Here is a 23,007-nt window from a genome sequence, read left to right on the forward strand (position 1 = left end):
GTCAAGGAGGGGATGTCCTGGAGACCAGTGGATTTACAAATCCACAGTGAAGAGAGAGGTCGGAGCTGGAGGGGAATTTGGGAGTCACCACCTGTCACTGCTGGTGCTGTGGGTTTGCTAAGGAGGGAGGAAGGCAAGAGGAGGATTGCCACCCTTCATGTAACAGACTGCTGTAGTCTGTCCCTTCTGGGTACTGCCTGCCCAGAGGCCCAGGGACGGATGCCTTGTTTTACAGCTGACTGCCTCCTGTCTGGCCAAGCCTTTCTCTTGCTTAAGGAGCCCTGGGAAACCGCACAGAGGGCTCCCCCTACGTGTAGGACGCCCTCACTTTGCCCCCAGTGTGAGCCTCAGAGCCAGGCATGGAATGTCCCTCTGCAAAATATGCACCCCTTAGCTGTGTCCTGTTGGGTTCCCTGAGCGCAGAGCTTGTTAATCCTGGCCCTGCCGTGCGGGGAAGGACCTTAGAGGTCACTGAATCCAAAGCCTTTAATTACAAAGGAGAAAACCAATCCTCAGAGAGGGAGGCTTTGCAAAGGCCATAGATGTGATCTGCAGCAAGAAAGGGGGCCGTTTGTTTTCATGTTCAGAATCTGCTTCCCCATAGAGAAGAAACACAGGCGAGATGCATGGGTTTCGGAACTCCTTCACCGACCAGTTTTTATTGAACGTCTATTATGTGCCGGGCAGCGCTGAGTTCTCTGGAAACCGTGGACCCTAAAGCTGGTGCATAAGGGCATCGAAGGGTTAAATTCCGGGAGCTGCTGAGGGTGGGGGTGGGTAGAGGAATCTCCCCGAGGAAAGGGCCCCCTCTCGAGCTGCTCAGTCTCCGGAAACCTGGGCGCGAAGAGCCTGGGAAGCGCTGCAACCTCTGGCGCGCGGCCTCCCCCGCACAGCCCGCTCGGGCCCGGGGAGGGGCTGCTCTCGAATTACAACAAAAGGGGCCGGAGGCCGGGCCTGCCGCGGTGGCCACCTCCCGGGAAGGGGGTGGGTTCGGGGAGGGGTTTGCCTTCCGACTCGCGTTAAAAGTACCGGGAAAAGCGTAAAGGAGCGACTCCGGCCCGCGGCTTCCTCAACTTGGATCCCGCTTCCTTCAGCGGCCTGAGAAGTCGGCTCGTCCCCTCGGCTCGGGAAAGGGGCGCAGCGGCGACGCGCGCGGAGAGGGGCCACCGTGGAAAGCTGGCCCCAGCCAAGCCAGCGCGGGCCTCTGTTGCCAAGTAAGAGCGCTCCCTGCTCCTCCCCTCCGCACAGCTGTAGGCAGGGAAGCGGGAGCGTCCCGGTGGGGTCCTCGGGGTCCGCTCCCTGCGGAGCTCCCTCTCGGCCGTGCTGCGGGTTCCCCGGACCTGCGTGGCGGGCACTTGGAGCGCAGGCTGCTTGCTCGGAGTGATGCTAGGACCTGCCGGCTAACGGGTGCCCCTTCCGACTCGGGCGGACCGGCCAGCCCCACCTCTCCCTCAGCTGGGCGAGGCTTTGCAGCTGGCGCGCCCCGGGGATCAGGGCGCTGTGTTCCTGGCTTGCCGGGGGCTCCTGCGACCCGGCAGGACGCAGCCCGTCGAGGCTCTGTGGGCCCTAGGTGCGGCGTGGGGCCAGGGTTACCCGGCGTTCTGGCTTTTGAGGGTGTGGGGGGCGCGCGGGAGCGGGGAGTGCCCTGGGGTGTCCCCAGACTTTGGGGATACGGAGGGCACAGGGCTGGGGCAGAGCGGATGGGGCCACCAGGGGTACGCCTGGGTGCTCTATCTCCCACTGTCTCGGAATTGGGTTTTCTCCCCAGCCTGCTAGAAAGGCTCGGCTGAGCGCAGGAGTGCCCTGAGTGCTGTAGGAGGACAGGCGCGGTCCGCTCCCAAGGTGTTCCCTCCCACGTCGTGCTGGCTTGTCCGGGGACCGGGGAACCTCTCCCGCCGTTATCACAGAAAGACCCTGGAGTAGGAAAGAACTAGCACAAGCTAACCCGAGGGTCGTACATGCAGGGTCGCCCCAGTGGTAGAGGAAATCCTAGCCCTGTACGCATCCCGCAAGACTCAGTGCCTACAGTTTTACGCAGGCGCTTTGGCCACTGCGCGCTGCACACCCTCCCCCCACTCCAAATCTGGGAGTCCTCTAACTGTAGCTGCCTGCTGGAGGTGTCGCTGTAAATCAGCGCCGAGCTAGAAATGATTGGAAGAAACAAGCGAAGACCACCAAAACCAGCGCGGGTGGGGTGAGGGGACGCGGCGGAACTTGGTGGGGTGGGGGTGGGAAGCACCGAACTGCTCAAAATGTTAGGAAACCTCAGGTCCAGGTGAGAAGAACGATGTTCACGTAAGTCGGAACATGCCCCAAATTAATTTTGCCCACTAAAATCTTTGAACTGCGGGGTTCTTAAAATGAGCCCGATCATTTCTTTTTGCAGAGGAGGAAAAGCTCTGAAGCCCAAGGCCAGGGAGCTAGTCAGTGGGGGCTTGAACCCCTTTCCTGTACTCCGGCTCCTCCCTTATGCCACCGCCAGCCTGTCTGTGCAGGAACCCCCAAAGCCCATTTGTCACCTTTGCTGGAACTTTTTAGTTATTTATGGTGTTATTCTGTACTTAAAATGGTCAGGGATGGGGCTTAGAAGGAAGAGGGAAATGCTCATTTCCCTAGTCAGTACCCAGATGAATGACTGGCTCACTGGACCCTGCCTTAGCTAAATTATTCATCTCCCTCTCCCTCTTGTCCTGTTCCCCTTACTGGTCCCCAGTATCTGCCCCGGAATGACCATTCAATCCCATGGCAAAGTGCATACCCCCATTTGGCCCTGGGGTTCTTGGGGCCCAAAGGAATTGAGCCTCAGTGGGGGGTGTGGGTATGCAAGCGTCTGTGTATCTCCCTGTAACTTTGTGTTAACAAGTGACTTGGTCTAAGGTGAATAGGCTACTTAGGTCTGAAGACAAAGTGTGCACTTGACTTTATAGGCTGGCTGACGTTTGGTTGCATGGCAGACAGAAGATTCTGAAAGAGGCTTCCACCTGGGGTCCTGGCCTGCCTTCTCCTGGCCTTTTGCCATGTCCTTGTTCTCTGACCTCTGGATGACCAGTGTGGAAGGGTCTTGTGAAGGAAACAGATCTTCTGTGCTCTGGGGATGAACTTCAGTGAAGCTTTGTGATCCCCCACCCCCCAATTCTGCAATGTTTATTTAAAAATTATCTTGTATTTGTGTGGGGTGGGGGGCAGCGCCTAGGTTGCTCAGAGGTTTGAGCCTCTGACTCTTGATTTCAGCTCAGGTCATGATCCCAGGGTCGCAGGATCAAGCTCCATGCCAAGCGTGGAGCCTGCTTAAGATTCTCTCTCTCCCCCTCTGCCCCTCCCCCTCCCACTCAAGCTCTCTCTCGCTAAGATAAAAAAATAATAAATTTAAAAAATTATTTTGTATTCTGAAAATTTTCATACATGCATAGAAGTAGAGAGAAGGCCTCCATATTTTCTCCCCCAGCTTCAACAGTTATCAATATTTTGCCATATTTGCTCCTATCTATCCTTTTGCTCTTTCTTTCTAAAGCAAATTCCAGATTTCAAATTTGATAATAATTCTATCCCTATGTATTTCAGTGTGATCTTGAAAAATATTAAATAACCATTATGCCATTGCTATGCCTAAGAAAATTAACAATAATTCTTTACTATCATCTAATACCCAGCCCATATTCAAAAATTTCCCACTTTTGGGACACCTGGGTGGCTCAGTTGGTTAAGCATCTGACTTTGGCTCAGGTCGTCATCTCACAGTTCATGAGTTTGAGCCCTGCGTCGGGCTGTGTGCTGACAGCTCAGAGCCTGGAGCCCGCTTCAGATTCTGTGTCTCCCTCTCTCTGCCTCTCCTCTACTCATGCTCTTTCCCTCTCTGTCTTTCAAAAATAAATAAATATTAAAAAAATTAAAACAAAACAAAGACAAAAATTTCCCACTTTCCCCCAAAATGCCTTTGTAAAGTTGAGCCGAGTTCTGCTGGTTTTTATAATCTATGTTCATACTGTATGTTATTCCTATCAAACCACTTTTCTATCCACTGTGTCATTTGGTTATTACAACGCTCCACCGAAGAGTAAGATGGGTACTGAATTCATTTTACAGCTGAGCACACTGGCAAACAGATAAGCTGTCCAGATGGCACAGGCAGGGATTGGCGAAGCCAGGACCTGACCCAGCCTCCTCATTCCTGGGCCACGGTGGCTCTGTTTCTCAGTGCTGCTCATGGGCTATCGGCTGTTCTCTGAAGTGTTCCTCTTGGCTCTGGCTGCATCCTGAGCTTGTCACTTCCCGTACACCTGTGATTAGAAATCCGTGTGTAAATATGCAGTAACTGGCCATTTGGTGCTTGTGGTAAATCAGCTGCAAAGTCAGGAAGCCTGGGTTTATTTCCCAGCTTATTGCAGAACCGTATGAAAGTGGCTTCCCTCTTGAGGACTCGAGGTGGGCCTCCGTGAACTAGGAAGCAGCATTTTCCCCCTAGTCTCTGGCTCCTAGGTCTGGAAGTAGGATGAGCAAATCCTCTGTCGCTAGAATTCTTGGACAAGACCAAGGCCCCAGAAGGAAATCTCACTGAGAACAATTACCCATCATTGATCATTGCCTGAGTAGTTTGGCAGCTAGTGTCTATAGTCGGAGATTCCTAAATTTCATGACAGGGAAGAGACTTCCCTCTGAAGTCCTTCAGTTATGGACAGCTTTGTTTATTCTGCCTTGGTCTGATGAGGATATAGAACACCAGAATTTTTTACTTTTAGCATTTCCATTACTTGTGCTTATTTGCTTTGAAGTGGGGTGATAAATCATTTCTACATCTTATTAGTAAGACTCATGAATTGGAATTCTTCCTTGGCTGGCCGTGTGGGAAAATGGAATCTCTTATTTCTTGACTCCTAGATTTTCTGCTCTTATATTCATTGCCCTGAAATAGACATTGAATGAACACACCTTCCATAAAACAGGCAGTCAGTGACAGAGAAACTGGTTACTCAATCCCATTATTCAAACTGTAGGAACTCAAAGGGGCAAACCATTAACCTTGAATCACCTTGTCTTCTGGCAGCCATAAATTCTCTTCCCCCTTAGCTAATAGGCTGTCTCCGTGGGAGCAGAATTTCTAGGTGATGCCACATCAGCTGTGACAGTTGCTTCTTTCCTTATAGCTTTGGGAGCATTAGGGAGTAGAGTCCCCCACTCCTGGAGCTGCCTGGATTCAGAACAGCTTGTGATTATTGTTCATTCCCCTCTGGAAAACGGTCTTCGTGATCTGTCCGCGTGGCTGTGTCACATAAACCCAGCTGCACTGTGGACCCTGAATGGGCCACCAGGCCTCAGATGAAGTGGCCGCAGGCTGCCCTGCCCCAGGCCCCCCCGGAACCAGCAGAACTGGCAACCGTGGGCCAGGACTGGGAGGGCCAAGCAGATTGCACAGACATGCACCTGCAGCCATGCACTGCTTATCTTCTGCTCTCCAGGCATGTCTAGTTTCGAAGTGAGTCTTCAGACCTTCTTATTTTAGTAATTCCAGCTGTGCTCCTGCTGTTGAGCATGGTGCATGCTTGGCAGGGAACCCAACCTGGCCAGGTGTGCTGGCCGCTCCTGCCTGCCACGTGTGTCTGAGAATTCTTTTGGCACAGGACCATCCCTTCAGAATAGCCACTTGTTCCAGGGTGATAAGAGCGTGATGGTGACAATTTAGATAAGATTTCTGTCCAGAGTTCAAAATAAAATCTTTGGCACTTCTCTTGGCAAAAACGACATACCCAGGTAAGTGATATGTGGCAGGTCCGGGGGTAGAGTGAGAACAGACTCAACAGATAATGAGGATGTAATTAGGACCACAGTTAATCATTTCTTCTTACCCAAGGCTTTTGATGCCTTCGTGTGGAATACCTCCAACTTCATACTGTAATATCGCATGCGAATGATGAGACATTTTTCAAGTTGTTTCATTGTCAGAATCTGTTAGACAAGCAGACCCGTGGAGGTTTTGTGCAAGCTGCCATATGCCCTCCTTGATGCGTCCCCAACACAATGCTTAGAGTATCTTCTGGGAAAATGATGCTGCTTGCCTGAAAAGCATACGCCTAATGAGAACATTATGTGGATGACTTGTGAACAGCTTACTCTGCTCCGTTTCTTGTCACTGCCTTTGAACTTGAATCCATGAACTCCCCCACCCCCAGCCTTGTCCTGGAGCACCAAAGAGTAGCGGGATAAACATAGCCCAGCTTTCCAGAGTGACAGCGTGACCCTAAGATCTAGTAAGAAAGATCTTTTCCTATCTTCCTAAATCAAATACCAATATAAAATTGAGTGCATTTTTAAAGTCAACTTCCTCCCCCACACCCCACCAAGAATAGCACATGTAGGTGAAATGGCACCAAGTCTAAGCATACACATGTATACACTTTTGGTTTTGTTTTTATTGTGATAAAATATCCACAACTTGAAACTCACCATTGTAACCATTTTTAAGTGTGGGGCTCAGTGGCTTTAGGCACATTCACATTGTTGTGTGACGTCACCACCATCCACCTCTGGAACTTTTCGTCTTCCCAAACTGAAACTCTATCCCTATTAAATACTAACCCCCTATTCCCCGCCCCCGCCCCGCCCCCACCTCCCAGCCTCCTGGAAACCATCATTCTACTTTCTGTCTCTATGAATTTGACAACTCTGGGTACCTCATGTAAGTGGAATCATATGGTACTTGGTCTTTTGGTGACTGGCTTATTTCACTCAACATCTGTGTCATCAAGTTTCATCCATGTTGCAGCATGTCAGTTTCCTTCCTTTTTAAGGGAACAGTATTCCATTGGATGGACGTACCACATTTTGTTTACCCGTTCGTTCGTCAGTGGTCACTTGAGTTGCTTCCGCCTTTTGATTGTTGGGAATAGTGCTGCTGTGAGCATGGGTGTACAGCTACCTGTTCTGGATGTATTTTTACAAAATGAACATGCCCGTGTAACTACCGCCTAGACCAAGACTAGAACATTACCTGGAGCACACGGTCAAGCAAGAGGTTTCAGTTACGTCTCATGCCTGCATGCGGCTGCTTTAGCTACACCTCGGGGTCTTGGGATTGGACGCTCATTTTCTCTTTGCGAGGCAGTTTGCGAGAGGTGTTTGAAAGACACAAACATCGAGATTCGTTGTGAGATTTAAGCCACTTATTTCCTTAAAATATCTGGGGAAGATAGTACAGCATATTTGGCGTTTGCAGCTGTATTAACACATGACCACTAAGTATGGTCCCTCCAGGCTCTCCCTGGAAGAAGGGGACTCACATCCACCTGAAGAACGGCCCTTTTATCAGCTTCTGCTGCAGCATGAGTTTTCAGCCTTGGGGGGAAATTTCGTGGCCGTGTACTGCCTTCCTGTCTTATTTTCCTTCCTTCTTCCTTTCCTTCTCTTCCCACCTGGTCCTCTCTCTTCCTTCTTAACTAAAATGACTTATTAGTGGCCTTCTATGTGCCAGACACTCTGCCAGTCATTGTAAGAGACACAAAAATGAGTAAGACATGGTATTTGACACGTGTATTTAAAATAAAATCGTCGGTCAAGAATACTATTCTGATGGCCGGCCGCCAACCCCTTAGTGCCCACCTAGTGCCAACGGCAGCCTTAGAGCATAGACAAAGAATTTGTGGACCTCGGGCTTGTTGCAACACGTGAAGAGAGGAAGATTATCCACCGGGTTGCCTAGAATTGCTCTAGCATGCCCATAACCAAGTGGTAAGAATAATTTCTTTAAAACACTTTTCAGCTAGGGGTACCTGGCTGGCCGAGTCAGTAGAGCACTGACTCTTGAGTTTGAGCCCCTCGTTGGGTGTAGAGATTACTTGAAATGAAATGAAATGAAATGAAATGAAATGAAATGAAATAAAATAAACTTTTTTTTTAAATTTTTTTTAACGTTTATTTATTTTTGAGACAGAGAGAGACAGAGCATGAACGGGGGAGGGGCAGAGAGAGAGGGAGACACAGAATCGGAAGCAGGCTCCAGGCTCTGAGCCATCAGCCCAGAGCCCGACGCGGGGCTCGAACTCATGGACCGCGAGATCGTGACCTGAGCTGAAGTCGCTTAACCGACTGAGCCACCCAGGCGCCCCAAAAACTTTTAAGCTGCCTTTAATTCAGGTGCTCTGTTTGAGAGCATTCTTCTAAAAATGATGTTTAGAGACATTTTAATGATGAGGAAAAAAACACTAAAATTTACACATCAGTGAAACCCTGTGGGGTCTCTCATCCTCAAACCAGGCACTCTTGATTTTCTTGACTTGATATTCCCCAGCTGTCTTTCCTTCCCCACAGCTCACAAAGCCAGGCCCATCTCTCCACCCCACAACCATGCAAGTTACACCAACATCGTGAACATTACCCAGCAGCGAGAGAGTTGCTCGTCTCCTAATTGGCCTCCTTTCCCTTGGTCTTAACCCCCACGAAGCCCTCCTTTATGCAATAGCCACAGTGATCTTTCCAGAGCAGGGGTGGTAAACTTTTCCTCTAAGGACGGATAGCAAACATTTTGGACGTCACAGTCCATATGCTCTGTGTTGTTATTGGTCCACACTCTGTTTTAGTGGGAGAGCAGCCACAGATAGCAAGTAAAGAACTCATTATGGCCGTGTTCCAATAAAGTTTCATTTCCAGAAACGGTATTTATAGATTTGGCCCGTGGGCTGCAGTTTGCTGACTCCTGCTCTAGATCACAAATCTGCCCCCGTCACCGCCCCCCCCGCCCCGCCCCGCCCCTGCTTTACTGTCCATTGGCTCCTTATCCCCAAAAGGAAAACTCAGCATTTCTTAGCATGACGTTCAAGTTCCCTCTCTGCTGGCCCTCTGCTTGTCATCTCTCCCACCTCTCATCATCCCCACCCCGCAGCGCCTCTGCTTTTCATCTTCCTATCTGTACCACACACGGCTTCCAAAAGACACTTTGTTATTTTAGACCAGCCCTACCTGCTGCCTGGGATGATCTCCCCACCCCCAACCTGTCAAATTCAAATTTGCCTCCACAACCTGCTCAGTGTCAATGTCTAAGGCTTTTCCTGTTCCTCATCCTCAGGTGTGATCACCGCCTCCTCCTTTCACTCCTGTATCTCGTTCTGTACTGTTCCTGCTTCTGTAAGTATTGTGTGCACTCCTTGAGGGCAGAACCCACATCAGAGTCATCTTTGAATTCCCAGTGCCTAATACAGTGTTTATCATGTAGCGGCTACTTCATAAATATATACTCTTAACACAAGTGTCATTTAAGTCCATTTTTTAAAGCTTAGTTGAGATGTAATTTACATACTATATAATTCACCCATTTAAAGTGTTTGAGTCAATGGGTATTAGTATATCCACAGATATGTACAACCATCACCACAGTCCGTTTTAGAGCATTTCACTACCGGAAAGAGAAACTTGTGTCCCTTACCTGTCACCTCCTTCTCCTCCCCCACCCTACCCTCACTCCCCACGCCCATTCCTGCTAATCTGCTTCCTGCCTAGATGTGGCCAATTCTGGATATTTCGTATAAATGGAATCAAACATAAGGCTTCTTTCACTTTACATGTTTCCAGGCCTTATTTATGTTGTGACACGTACACATACTCCATACCTTATTATGGCCAAATAATATACCACTGTATGGATATGCCACATTTTGTTTATGTGTTCATTGCTTTTTTTTTTTAAGTTTATTTATTTTGAGAGAGACAGAGACAGCGTGAGTGGGGGAAGGACAGAGAGAGAGGGAGAGAGAGCATTCCCAAGCAAGCTCTGCACTGCCAGCTTGCACAGCCCAGTGTGGGGCTCAAACCCACAAACAGCGAGATCATGACTTGAGCCAAAACCCAGAATCAGAGGCTCAAACGACTGAGCCACCCAGGCGCCCCTATCTGTTCATTGTTGGGGGACATTTGGATTGTTTCCATCTTTTAGCTATTATGAATAGTGCTGCCATAAACATTTGTATACGAACTTTTGTTTGAACATCTGTTTTTAATTCTTAGGTATATAAATAGGAGTGGAAGTGCTGGGTTATATGGTAATTCTATGTTTATCTTTTTGAGGAATTGCCAAACTGTTTTTCACAACGGCTGTACCATTTTACATTACCACCAGCAATGTATGGGGGTTCCAATTTCTCTGCATCTTCACTAACACCTACTTTTTCCCCCTTAAAAGAAATGTATAGGGGCGCCTGGGTGGCTCAGTCGGTTAAGCGTGTGACTTCAGCTTAGGTCCTGACCTCTCGGTCTGTGAGTTCAAGCCCCGTGTCAGGCTCTGTGCTGACAACTCAGAGCCTGGAGCCTGTTTCAGATTCTGCGTCTCCTTCTCTCTCTGACCCTCCCCTCTACTCGCACTTTGTCTCTCTCTCTCTCTCAAAAGTAAATAAACATTAAAAAAAATTTTTTTCAAACATTGTATAGCCATCCTAGTGTATGCAAAGTGGTATTTCATTGAGGTTGTGATTTGCTTTTTCCCTGGTGACTAATGATGTTGAGCATCTTTTCAGGTGTTCATTGGGCATTTGCATATCTTCTTTGGGGAAATATCTGTTCAAGTCCGGTGCCCATTTTTAAATTAGGTGATTAGGTGGCTCATTCTTATTGAATTGTAGGAGTTTTTTAAAATGTTATTTATTTTCAGACAGAGAAAGTGTGTGTGTGTGTGTGTGTGTGTGTGAGAGGGAGAGAGAGAGAGCAGGGGAGGGGGACAGAGAGATAGAGATAAAGAGAGAGAGAGAGTCCCAAGCAGACTCCTCACTGTCAGCACAGAGCCTGATGCAGGGCTTGATTTCACAAACCATGAGATCATGACCTGAGCCAAAATCAAGAGTCAGACACTTAACTGACTGAGCCACCCAGGCACCCCAAATTGTAGGAGTTTTTATATGTTCCGGATATTAGACACTTTTCAGATCTATGATTTACAGATATTTTCTCCCATTCTGTGAATTATCTTTTCACCTTCTTGATAGTGTCTCCTTGTTTCTCAGTTGACATCACATGTACTCAGCATTTATACTATAATGGATTCGGGGGATACAGAGATTATGTGCCCTCAAGGGGATTCACAGGCTTGAAAGGGAGATAGACATGTAAATAGTACAATAAATACTTGATCACTATGCCTTTTTTCCTACCCATACTACTGCTGCCCTGGTTCATGAAACATCCTGATAGTGCCTTTTGATGCACTTTAAATTTTGATGAAGTCCAACATACATATTTTTAATTTGTTGCCTGTGCTTTTGGTGTCATATTTGAGAAACATTGCCAAATCCAAAGTCATGAAGATTTACCCCTATGTTTTCTTCTATGAGTTTTGTAGTTTAGCTTTTATATGCAGATGTTTGATCCATTTTGGATTAATTTTTGTAAACAGTGTGGAGGAGGAGTCCAGCGTCTTTCTCTTATGTGTGGCTATCCAGTTATGCCAGCACCATTCTTTTTACAAAGACTGGCCTTTCCCCATTGAATTGTGTGGATACTCATGTCCAAATCAATTACTGATAAATCTATGAGTTTATTACTGGACTCTCAGTTATATTCCATTGATCTGTGTGTCTGTCCTGTGCCAGTACCACACTGTCTTAATAACTGTTGCTTTGTGTTAACCTTTTGCCCTTTTGAAATTGGAAAGTGTGAGTCTTCCCACTTGGTTCTCCTTTCTCAGAATTGTCTTGGCTATTCTGGATCCCTTACAATTCCACATAAATTTGAGAATCAATTTTTCAATTTCCGTGAAAAAGTCAGTTGGGATTCTAATAGAGATTTTGATGAATTCATAGATTAATGTGTATTCTCATCTTAATGACATTAAGTCTTCCAATCCATGAACACGGGATGTTTTTCCATATATGTAGATCTTTAATATCTTTGAAAACTGTGTAGCTTTCTGAGGATAAATTCTGCATGTCGTTTGTTAAATTTGTTTCTAAATATTATCTTAAAATTTTTTTCAACATTTATTTATTTTTGAGAGACAGAAAGAGTGAGAAAGAGAGAGAGAATGAGCAGGGGAGGGGCAGAGAGAGAAGGAGACACAGAATCTGAAGCAGGCTTCAGCCTCTGAGCTGTTAGCATTGAGCCCAATGCAGGGCTTGAACCCATGAACCATGCGATCATGACCTGAGCCAAAGTCAGATGCTTAACCGACTAAGCCACCCAGAGGCTCCTAAATATTTTATTCTTTCTGATGCCATTGTAATGGAATTCGTTTTGTCATTTCCTTTTTGGATTGTTCTTTGAAAGTGAATAGAAACAGTTAACTTTTGTATATTGACCTTGTATCCTATAACCTTGCTGAACTCTTACCAGTTCTAATAGTCTTTTAGTAGATTCCTGAAGACTTTCCATATATACATGTGGGTAGATTCCTAAACATAGAGTAACAGGTGTTCAGGAGGTAGATATGTGGTATCCTAGAACAAAGAACAGCAAGACCAAAGTCAGGGAAGTGTGGAAGCAGGTATCTTCTGGGGACCACATGCACTCAGGTCAGTGTGGCTAAACCTACGGTTGTGGGTTGAAGGAAGTACGTGTCATGCTAAAGAAAGCGGAGGCACCCTGTAGCCACCAGTGGGAGCCATGCCATGGCTGGAAATGCAGTGAGAATATTAGAATCATTCTTAGGAGGCCCCAAAAAGACTTGTGATCAGCACCACTGACACTGATCAGGTCCAAAGGTAGCTGAGAAAGTCTGCCTCCCCCAGGAAGAGCAAGAACTTGTAGGTCCATGTGTATATGCCACTACTCTGCAGATGCCATTATCTCCAGGAATGATCATCAGTGACACAGCACCAGCTGGCATTGTGCAGCTGAGCCCCGCCAGCTTTGGTGATGTGGCGGTCAGTGCCTGCTATTACTCACCGGGCTTCTGGAAGGAAGCCACTGCTTCTAATAGACAGCAGAATCCCAGATCACAGGCTCTTAACAAAGTGGAGAACGGCACTCCTACCCCCTCCTCTGTGTAGCCAGACATTTCCAGACAAGGCAGAGATGTGGCTGCTCCCTCCTTGGCTGGGCCCCCTGGGTCTAGTTCTCATCTGAGGGGCTCAGGCCTGAAGAACTGACTGCTGACTGAGGTTGCATCACTTGGATGAGGGCTTGGCCTGGAAACTAGTGGGGACACAGAAAGTGTAGAAAGCCAAAAGTGAGTCCTGCTAAGACTAGCCCTACCTGAGGCACAAGGAAAGCTAACCAGTACCTCCGTGGCCACTCTTGAGGAGGCATCTCTTTGAAAAACTGGTTTGTATACTCCCTCTAGCCCAGACTTCCCTCCACTTCCCACCCAGTATACTCCTCTTATGAGCATGGCCAAGCCCCTCCCCACCTGTCTCTGCCTGGACCAGTGCTCCATAGATTTGCATGCAGTGGGTCTCATCCCTAACTACACTTCCTGCCCTAAAAACACGACTTGTTGGCAGTGATTGGATTGCACACCCTTCTGGCTCTGGCTTCTGTTTTCCTCCCCCTAAAGTGGTGCAGAAACTCAGATGAGTTTGGCTACTGATTGTAGCTCTGGGAAACAGTGTGTTTGGAGTGTGTGTACAGAGGAGGAGAGGTGGGGGGATGGTTAAAACCTGTTACCTAAGTGGTGTGTTAAGAGTGGTCAGTGGGTGAAGTGAAGCCCCTCCTTGGATTTTTCCAGGTTCTTGCTGATTTTATAATTATAATAGTTACCACTCATTGAGCATTGCTATGAGCCAGTCACTCTACTGGGCCCTTGATACTTCTTTTTTTTTTTTTTGTAATTTTTTTTTTTTTTTACTTTTGAGAGAGAGAGACAGAGCATGAGTGGGGGAAAGGCAAGGAGAGAGGCAGACACAGAATCCAAAACAGGTTCCAGGCTCTGAGCTGTCAGCACAGAGCCCAACGTGGGGCTTGAACCCACAAACTGTGAGATCATGACCTGAGCCAAAGTCCAAAAGTCCAACGCTTAACCAACTGAGCCACCCAGGCGCCCTGGGCCCTTGATACTTCTTATGTGACTCACTAAGATGGTAAGACCCTTCTCTAGTTGCAGAAGCCAGATCTGAATCTTGACCACTCTCAGATGCCAACACTGTGTTCTTTCAATTATTGTAGGTTATCCTGGAGTCAGACTAGGCCTTCATTTTTTTAGGGCCACGGATTGGTTAATTTGAATCCAATGGGCATCTTTGCATCATTCTGTTCCCACCGCCATTACAATGGTATTGCCTTCAAACAGCAGCACTGATTTTTGGGTTTTCTCTGCCTTTCTTTATGGACTATGTGCTATAGAGATAAAATGTGTCTCTTATAGACGCTATATGTATTTGGCTTTCCCTTTCTGATCCAGTCTGACAGTCTCCATTAGGCACACTTTTAAGAGTCTGAAACTGTACCTTCAGCCTCCCCAAGAAGCAGCCTGGTTAAAATGAGATTCCATCCAGAGCCAGAGATGGACTGCGGGGAACCCTAGTTGATCACAACAAATTATGCCCGACAAAGGCCTCTTTCTGAAGGCTGAAAAAAAAAAATTCAGCTTTATATGCTTACCTTCTCACCATTTCCCGGTGCCCTGAACATTCCTGCTCTGTGGCCAGAAATAGACAGGGCTGAGGTGGAATCTTTGGCCAGGGGCCAAATGGGCCAGCCCTGGCCAAGCCTGGTGTCAAAGTCTGCATTCTTGTCTGAGGTGGTTCAGAAAGGCCCCATCATCCCCCACCGCTGCCCTCATTCTCTGAGCACACCCCCCTCACCAAAGGCAGCCTTCTTCCACAAAGGAATGTGTTCCATGTGGGGCCAGAAGCAGCACCCGGACCACAGCTGGGGTAGCCTCCCCGCGGTGTGCTCTGGGCCATGAATGAGAACCATTCATCAGTCCTGCTGATCCAGCAGGAACCTCTAGCAGTGAGGGTCTGATGAAGGAGACAGCCCCCACCCCACCCCTTGACCCCATATCTGAATGCCGACATCTGGCAGGGTCTGATGAAGGAGACAGCCCCCACCCCACCCCTTGACCCCATATCTGAATGCCGACATCTGGCAGAGACATTAAGTGGAGCGTTCTGTCTGGGTGAAAGAATCCCACTGGGTTCTGTGCTCCCCTGTTCAGCGAACGCTGAGCAAGTGCCCTTTGCATCGTGGGCCACTGCTCATGGCTGGGGAGCGGTGCCATTGTTTATGCGACGAAGCAGGAAGGCCCGCTACTGGGAGCTCCGGAGCACAAGATGTGGAGCAAGGGCTGCGAGGAATGAATCACTTCCCTACCTCGGAAGGGCCTAGAAATGGCAGGGCCAGTCATGGAAAGCTGGAACCCAAGGGAGGCCTGCTTGAGGAGGGCCTCAGACAGTCGTGTTGGTGGGTGGGAAGAAGGGAAACGGTTAAGAGGATCAGCTTGTAGAAGAGCAGTGCTTTTTGCTAAACGCACGCCATGCAAACGGCGAATGGTGTTTACAGTGTGTTTCCCCCCCTCGTCTGTGCATGCCTTTGTTACTGACTAGGAATCAGCTGGGTCACGTGGGGCATTTTTTGACCGGGTGCCACGGAGTGAGGTGTCGGTGGTAAGGGGCCGTGGTCTGTCATATTGTTTAAGGGTAGGCCAGTCAATAGCCACTTTTCCGAAAATGTTTTTAGGCAGGCAGGTTCTCTAGCACAGAATGCCCCTTTCAAGGGAGGTGATGGAGTGATTCAGATGGGACCGCTTCTGGGGGAAGGAAAACGTTTGAAAGCCCCAAGGAAATCTTGAGACTCAGGGTTTCTTTTTAGAGTCGGCCTTTCATACTCTTTGCTAGGCAAAATGATTCAGCTGTCAAATAGTAGCCTAAGAAAAGGACCCTGGAAATTCCACTTTTACATTTCCTCTTTTGCCTTTTGGAGCCCTGGTGGGTTCAAGTTAGGTAAAGGATTTTCAAATATTCATCCATGATGAGAACAATGCCACTGTTGGAGTCATAGCATTGGATGACATAAACCCCATTTAAAAGTCTTATTTGCAGACACTATAGACAGACTCCCTGGAGCCCACCCTCCCATTGAACTTCGCACGATTTAGCACCCCACCTAGCTTATCCAGCACATGTGAAGACACCTATTGATTGAGGTAATTAAGCTTTTCTCCATATCATATATTCTCTGGAACAAATGTGTATTTCTCGTTTTCAAATAAGTTGTTCCAAGAGCTGGATCCAGGAGGAACTACGTAAGCTCATCCTTGGGAGTTCCCAGTTCCCCAGATAACACTTGGGGAAACCTGAAGATAGATCAAAATTAAGCACAACCACTTGCATAATACGGCTTAGCATCTTGTGGTTGGCACTTGAATTGCCCGACCCAAGTCTAGCAGGCTCCACCTATTTGAACCAAAATATTTTACCTGACATTTTTGACCACCTACTGTGGATCAGGAACATAAGAAGTACGACCTTTGATTTTTTTTTTTAATTTTTTTTTAACATTTATTTATTTTTGAGACAGAGAAAGAGCACGAACAGGGGAGGGTCAGAGAAAGAGGGAGACACAGAATCTGAAACAGGCTCCAGGCTCTGAGCTGTTAGCACAGAGCCCGACGCGGGGCTCAAACCCACGGACCGCGGGATCATGATCTGAGCCGAAGTCAGACGCCTAACCGACTGAGCCACCCAGGCGCCCCCGACCTTTGATTTTTGTAACAATCCTGAAAAGCAGGTGTTTCTTGCTTTCCCTTTAAAAAGTTGCTTTTAAGTAGATACCGTTTCCATTTGACAGATGAACTACGGAGACTTAGACAATCTAAGTGTGCCTGAGGTCACAGAGCGAGTAGTGGAAATGAGATTTGAACCCAGGTCCGCGCGCCTCTAAACCGCTTCCTGACAGTAGAGAGGTGGCAGCGGGTCCAGCCTGTTCTTCATGGGGGAAGAGTGTGCGGCTGTCTGAATGGCTCACTGCTTATAGAGGGTGCTCACGGCCCTTGAAGAAGGTGAGCTGATGCTGCCTGATGTTTGTCAGGAACGCCTGGGACCTTCAATCCCAGTGATGTGAAGGAATTCTTCCCGTATCTCTCCAGATACTCCCTGGAGTATAATACCTCTTCTTGGCGTAGCTTACCCTAGTATCGACCGAGTGAAAGCTGTATCCTCCAGGGGACTGAATTGAATGTGAGAATGTCCTCAACTGCTTAGCCAGGAGCCCAGCGAGAACATATTGGGAGAGATCATTTAGCACGTTCTGATAAGCCACAGTCACGGCCAACTTTCTTCTGGCACGCACTGCCTCTCATTCATGTTAATCAAACACTGCAGTCCATGGGCATCTTGCCTTGAACCCTCTGACGATGGCCCACTCCCGAGCTAAACTGTGTGAATAATTAAGACCATCTGCTGCAGTAGTTCCCAGACTTCAGTCAGATGAGGTTTTGACAATACTCTCCAAGGTGAGCTTTCCCCTTGTGAACTTTCCTCAGCATGCCTGGAGAGGGTTGCTGAAACCCTCTTGAGCTTGCTTTTTGGTATGTGTGAACGAGCTGCAGATAGGTTCTGCTGACCCAGTTGGCTTGTGTTCAGGGTAGAAGGTGTTCCTGGAATTAAACATGGCCGTGGATGACCTGGGAGTTCTTCAAACGTGAATGCTGAATAGATCTTCCTGTTGTCTAAAAATTCCCCTAGCTGTGGGATCAGATACTACATTTGGCCAGAGGTCTCCACCATTTTTCTGATGTCTTTAGTAGAATAAAAATCTCTGACTAAGGACTGAGAGAGCAGATGTGAAGAGGAGGAATGTGTCTTTCATCAATCCAAATGTCATCAAACGTCCAGAAAGGTAAAGGGAGAATTGACCATATTTGTTTACGATTAGGGGCCAGAGAAGGTAAGAGACATAGTGCTCTGTTGTTTGTTTTATCCAAATTAAAATTCAAGCTTTGCTTTTATTTTTCACCATTGGGAGCCTAATACATCTTTTCTTAAAAATTTTTTTAATGTTTATTTTATTTTTGAGAGAGAGAGACAGAGCACAAGTGGGGGGGGGGGGGGTCAGAGAAAGAAGGAGAACAGAACCTGAAGCAGGCTCCAGGCTCTGAGCTGTCAGCACAGAGCATGATGTGGGGCTCAAACTTGAGATCATGACCTGAGCTGAAGTTGGACACTTAACCGACTGAGCCACCCAGATGCCCGGAGCCTAGTACCTTTCTTAGGGAAGCTCAAATCCTTTAGCCCAAAGCAGTCTTCTTAAGCAAATTGGTCACTGGGCAAGGCTGAGTATACCAGAGTGTGCTTTTCTCAGTCACAGGGATAAGAATGACTCATGAATAAACGTCTCAGTTCTGGTATCTGGATGCCTGGATGCAAATCCCAGCTCGATCACCTTTTGGCTATGTGACCTTAGGAAAATCACGTAGCCTTTTGTCCCTCAGTTTTTCCTCAGGGAGATAGGGATGCTTATAATACTCTCAGAGGGCTGCCTGGAGCTGTGCCGTCCAATATGGCAGCCACCATCAAGTGGGGCCACCAAGCACCTGAAATGTACTTGTCCGCATTGAGATGTGCTGTGAATGTAAAGTACCCACCAGATCTCAAAGACTTAGTAGAAGAAAGGGATGTAAAGTATCTCATTAATAGTTGTATACATATATATATTTTTTAATGTTTATTTATTTTTGAGAGAGAGACAGAGCACGAGCAGGGGAGGGGCAGAGAGAGAGGGAGACACAGAATGCAAAGCAGGCTCCAGGCTCTGAGGTGTCAGCACAGAGCCCAACATGGGGCTTGAACTCACGACTGTGACATCATGACCTGAGCTGAAGTCAGATGCTTAACCGACTGAGCCACCCAGGCGCCCCTAATAATTGTATATTGATTACATACTGGAACAATAATATTCGGGACATAAGATATAATATCATTAACATTAATTTCATCCATTTCATTTTACTTTTTTAATGTGGCTACTAGAAAAATTTAAATCCCATATGTGGCTCGCATTGTGTTTCTATTGGGAAGCTCTAGTCTAGAGAATTAAATTGGTTCATACCTGTAAAGCACTTTTTATACAGTACTAGATACAGAATGAGTACAATAAGTAAATAAATACAGGGTTCTTTTTTTTTAATCCAGCTTTCTCTTTAACAGAATCTTACCTTAAAAATGCCAGCCCGTGTAGTGTCCAGGTTGCTGTATAAAAGCAGAAGTCATACTTTTGGAAGAAGGGGGGGTGCAAATGAATACATAAAACAGGCAGAGAGCAAGAAAGCGCATATATCCCCGGGTGGGGGAACTAGTGGGGAATTGCTCACCACCATCTGTGCACAACAAAATGACCCGACCCCGCAGGTAGAGCACATCTGCCTCTCGGCACCTTCCACTATAACGTTACGTTCAAGGGGAAGGCTCTGGAGCTGTCCCCTAAGCCTTCACTCTGCCTTCCTTCCCGAAGCCGGCATCTATTTGGAAAGGGCCTCAGAGAGGGAATGGAATGTGCGTGGCCTCCATGGCACACTCAAAGCAAGAGATGATGCCCAGCCCCCTCCAGCTTCCTGAGCATAGCTAACGGTGTTGTAGGAGGTAAGCCGAGAAGGCAGAAGTCGCTGGAGCAGGCTTCTCAGAGGAGGTGGGTCTTTTTTTTTTTTTAATGTTTTTATTTATTCTTGAGACAGAGAGAGACCGAGCATGAGCAGGGGAGGGGCAGAGAGAGAGGGAGACTCAGAATCCAAAACAGGCTCCGGGCTCTGAGCTGTCAGCACAGAGCCCGACGCGGGGCTCGAACCCACGGACTGTGAGATCATGACCTGAGCCGAAGTCGGATGCTCAACCGACTGAGCCACCCGGGCGCCCCTCAGAGGAAGTGGGTCTTGAGGAGCTTCCATTCCCCATGGGTCTGCCATGTGGGCCCCGCGGACACAACCGTTCTCCCCTCTGGGTGTCAGCATTGCTCACTGCCTGAGACATTCACAGGCCCTGAGCGTGTCGAGTCCGGCATGTGGGTAGGGGCTCATCCTTTGAGGGCAAACAGGTGTGTACAGGGGGTTGGCACGTTTCGCAGGAAATCAGATGTGATGGGTTGGTACTATGCCTTACTCTGCATCTCTTAGAGCCCATCTTACAGCCCAAGACTTTCATCTAGATACTAAGCATTGATTATCTGTGGGGGCGAGATTTTATTATCCCAGGGCGTCTTCATCCCCCATAAATCACCCCGTCTGCCTACCACCTTCACTACACAGAGTGAACTTCAGAGGTAAGCAGGCACCTACGTCAGCTGATCTGAGAGGCACAGGAAGGTCCACCTACTCATGAAAAACCCGTTGCCCTTACTTCTAACATGGTGCAATATGTAAAATTCAACTACTGGAATTCGTATCTAGGAGTTCTTTGTTACAACGTAAAAGTCCTTAAAGCAATGTTACAACGTAAAAGTCCTTAAAGCAATAATTAATTTATTCTTTAATGTGTTAAATTCCTAAATACGATCATTTCATGAGGAACGAATTTATCACCTTGCTTTTCAATGCACCTAGATCAGAAGAAAAAGGCAGGGGTGAAGATGTGAGGAGGAATTTATATTTATTCACTCAATAACTATTTGCTGAGTACTGTAGGTACTCAAATCAAGGGGTACTGAGCTGGCAGGAAAGCAAGAAGAAAACTAATGTGCATGAGTCTATGCTGTATGCTAGGAATTTTTACATGATTTCATTTAATCTACACACACACACACACACACACACACACACACACACACACACATCTCATTGCATTTTATAGATAAAAGAAATGAAGACCAAGAGTTTAATGGATTGGCCCATGGTCCATGGTTAGTAGTTGGCAGAGCCTTTTCTTGACCTTGGGTGTCTTGGCCAATTGGGTGCCTTGGTGTCCAATTCTATCTATCTGAGATGCCTTTGTCTGTCCCAGGCTCTAAATTCTTGGCTCTAAGAACTTGGTTCTTAGGCTCTAAGTTCTTGGTTTTTCAGTCAGGCCCTAAGTTGTTGGCTGAGGTCAGCTTGCAGAGGATCTGGAAGCATCCCGCTGGACCCCAGGATGCAGCCAGGGACCATGACAAGACCTCAGATTCTCAGTCTCTTCTGTAACCTGAGTCCCTGCCACCCCTAGCCTCCAGTCCCTCATCTGTGCCATGAAGAGGGTGGGCTGGGACAGGGAAGGCAAGCAGATGTCGATTTGCATGTCAGATTCAACCAGCTAATGGTGGCTATCTAGGGTGTCTGGGAGCAAGACGTAAGAGGCAAGAGTGCTGGCACGGGTTTGTGATGACTGCCACAGGGCGGGGTGGGAGAAGGGCGGCGTGCCTGCTGGGCGTTTGCCATCCTGGGCACTGGATGAATAATCTTAAGAACTTTCTGGTTCTAAGATTTTATGAATCCACTGAGGTCCCAAATGGCCTAGGTGAGAAGACAGTTGGTATGGGTTGAATTGTGTCCCTTACCTTGCTCTGGTCAGCCTTTCTGGGGGCTAATCCCTCCCTCTCTGAACCCGGATCCTGATTCTGCTGCTGAAGTGGTGCTTCCTCCCTGGATCTCTCACTATCACCAACTGATGCTCTGCTACGGAGCCCACCCCAAACACGTGTCCCACGACCCCTCTGTGTGCGCATCTACTCCGTGCCACGGCTGCTCCAGCCACATCCGCTGATCTGATTGGATGGCCATCTGATGCTTGACGTGCCTCTCCGCAGTGATTTAAAAACAACCTCTAGGGGCGCCTGGGTGGCGCAGTCGGTTAAGCGTCCGACTTCAGCCAGGTCACGATCTCGCGGTCCGTGAGTTCGAGCCCCGCGTCGGGCTCTGGGCTGATGGCTCGGAGCCTGGAGCCTGTTTCCGATTCTGTGTCTCCCTCTCTCTCTCTGACCCTCCCCCGTTCATGCTCTGTCTCTCTCTGTCCCAAAAATAAAAAAAAATAAAAAAAATAAAAAAAAAAACGTTGGAAAAAAAAAACAACCTCTATGCTAGGATCATAGGTCAAAACACTATTCAAGTAAAGTGGCTGGGAGGGGACCTTTGACTCCCTCATCTTCCACTGTGTAGGTCCTCTTGCCTCCCGGCAGCCCCTCCTCTGGTATCTGTTGGCACCACTGGTTCCCCGGAAGGTCCGGTTGACCCTGCCTTCACCACCTCCGAGCGCTATTGATTTGGGGACGCTTTACTTTTAGAGCCTGAATTTCCATTTTTGATTATGGAAATAACCTTACTTGCTGACTCTGAATTCCCCTCCTGCTCTGAAGATCTGCCCATCCATCCTTTTCCAGCCCCTTCTAAAAACTGTGTTCGGAAGCCACCTCTTTCTGTCCCTGCACAGATTGCTTATTTCCACACCTATTGCTCTTGTCACATCATATGCTCTAGTCCAGACTACTCCACGTTTTCTTTTCCTAACTCTTCTTCCCAGCCCTGCTCAAGGCCTTCCTCCTCCCCTAGCCTCTCCTGACCTTTGTACTGAAGTGGGAGGAGTCCTGCATTTGGGAACCAGGAGATATAAATTATCCACTGCACTCGCTCCCTTAGCCAGGTGACCCCCGACATGGCCTTCCCCTTTCAAATGGCCCTGCATGGTCCTTTCTGGCAAAAACCTTCTCTGATTTTGTTCGAACTCACACAGACCTCTTGTATCCATACATCCATAACTCCTTTTTTAATGTTTATTTTTGAGAAAGAGAAAGAGCATGAGGGGTAGAGAGAGAAGGAGACACAAAATCCGAAGCAGGCTCCGGGCTCAGAGCTATCAGCACAGGACCCAGCACGGGGCTCCAACCCATGAACTGTGAGATCATGACCTGAGCTGAAAGTCGGATGCTTAACCAACTGAGCCGCCCAGGTGCCCCCCTAAACCCGTAAGTCTTAATGCTCCCATAGTCTGGGCCCAACTATTTAAAACTTGAGTACATTCTCTTCTTATAATTCTCCCATTCCAGAGAGATGGGACCAGCCCAAGAGACAATGGGAGAAAAATGAGAACATAATTTACATTCTAGATGGGGAGATAGGACCAATCCCACAAGAATGTGAGCACCTTCCGTTTCTTAGGTCTCTCCCACAGCAGCTAGCTCCATACTGGCTACAAAATAGGTGCTCAA

General features: G+C 47.8%; 1 protein-coding gene across 1 annotated transcript in view; it reads left to right on the top strand.

Moving 5' to 3' along the window:
• Positions 1-1,035: 1,035 nt before the first annotated feature.
• LOXL2 (lysyl oxidase like 2) overlaps positions 1,036-23,007 on the top strand; it is a 93,237-nt gene continuing 71,265 nt past the window's right edge. Inside the window, exon 1 of the mRNA XM_042934559.1 lies at positions 1,036-1,214. The gene's annotated coding sequence lies outside the window, so the exon portion shown is untranslated. The remainder of the gene's footprint in view (positions 1,215-23,007) is intronic.

The sequence above is a fragment of the Panthera leo genome, chromosome B1 (assembly GCF_018350215.1).
Source record: "Panthera leo isolate Ple1 chromosome B1, P.leo_Ple1_pat1.1, whole genome shotgun sequence".
Lineage (NCBI taxonomy): Eukaryota > Metazoa > Chordata > Mammalia > Carnivora > Felidae > Panthera > Panthera leo.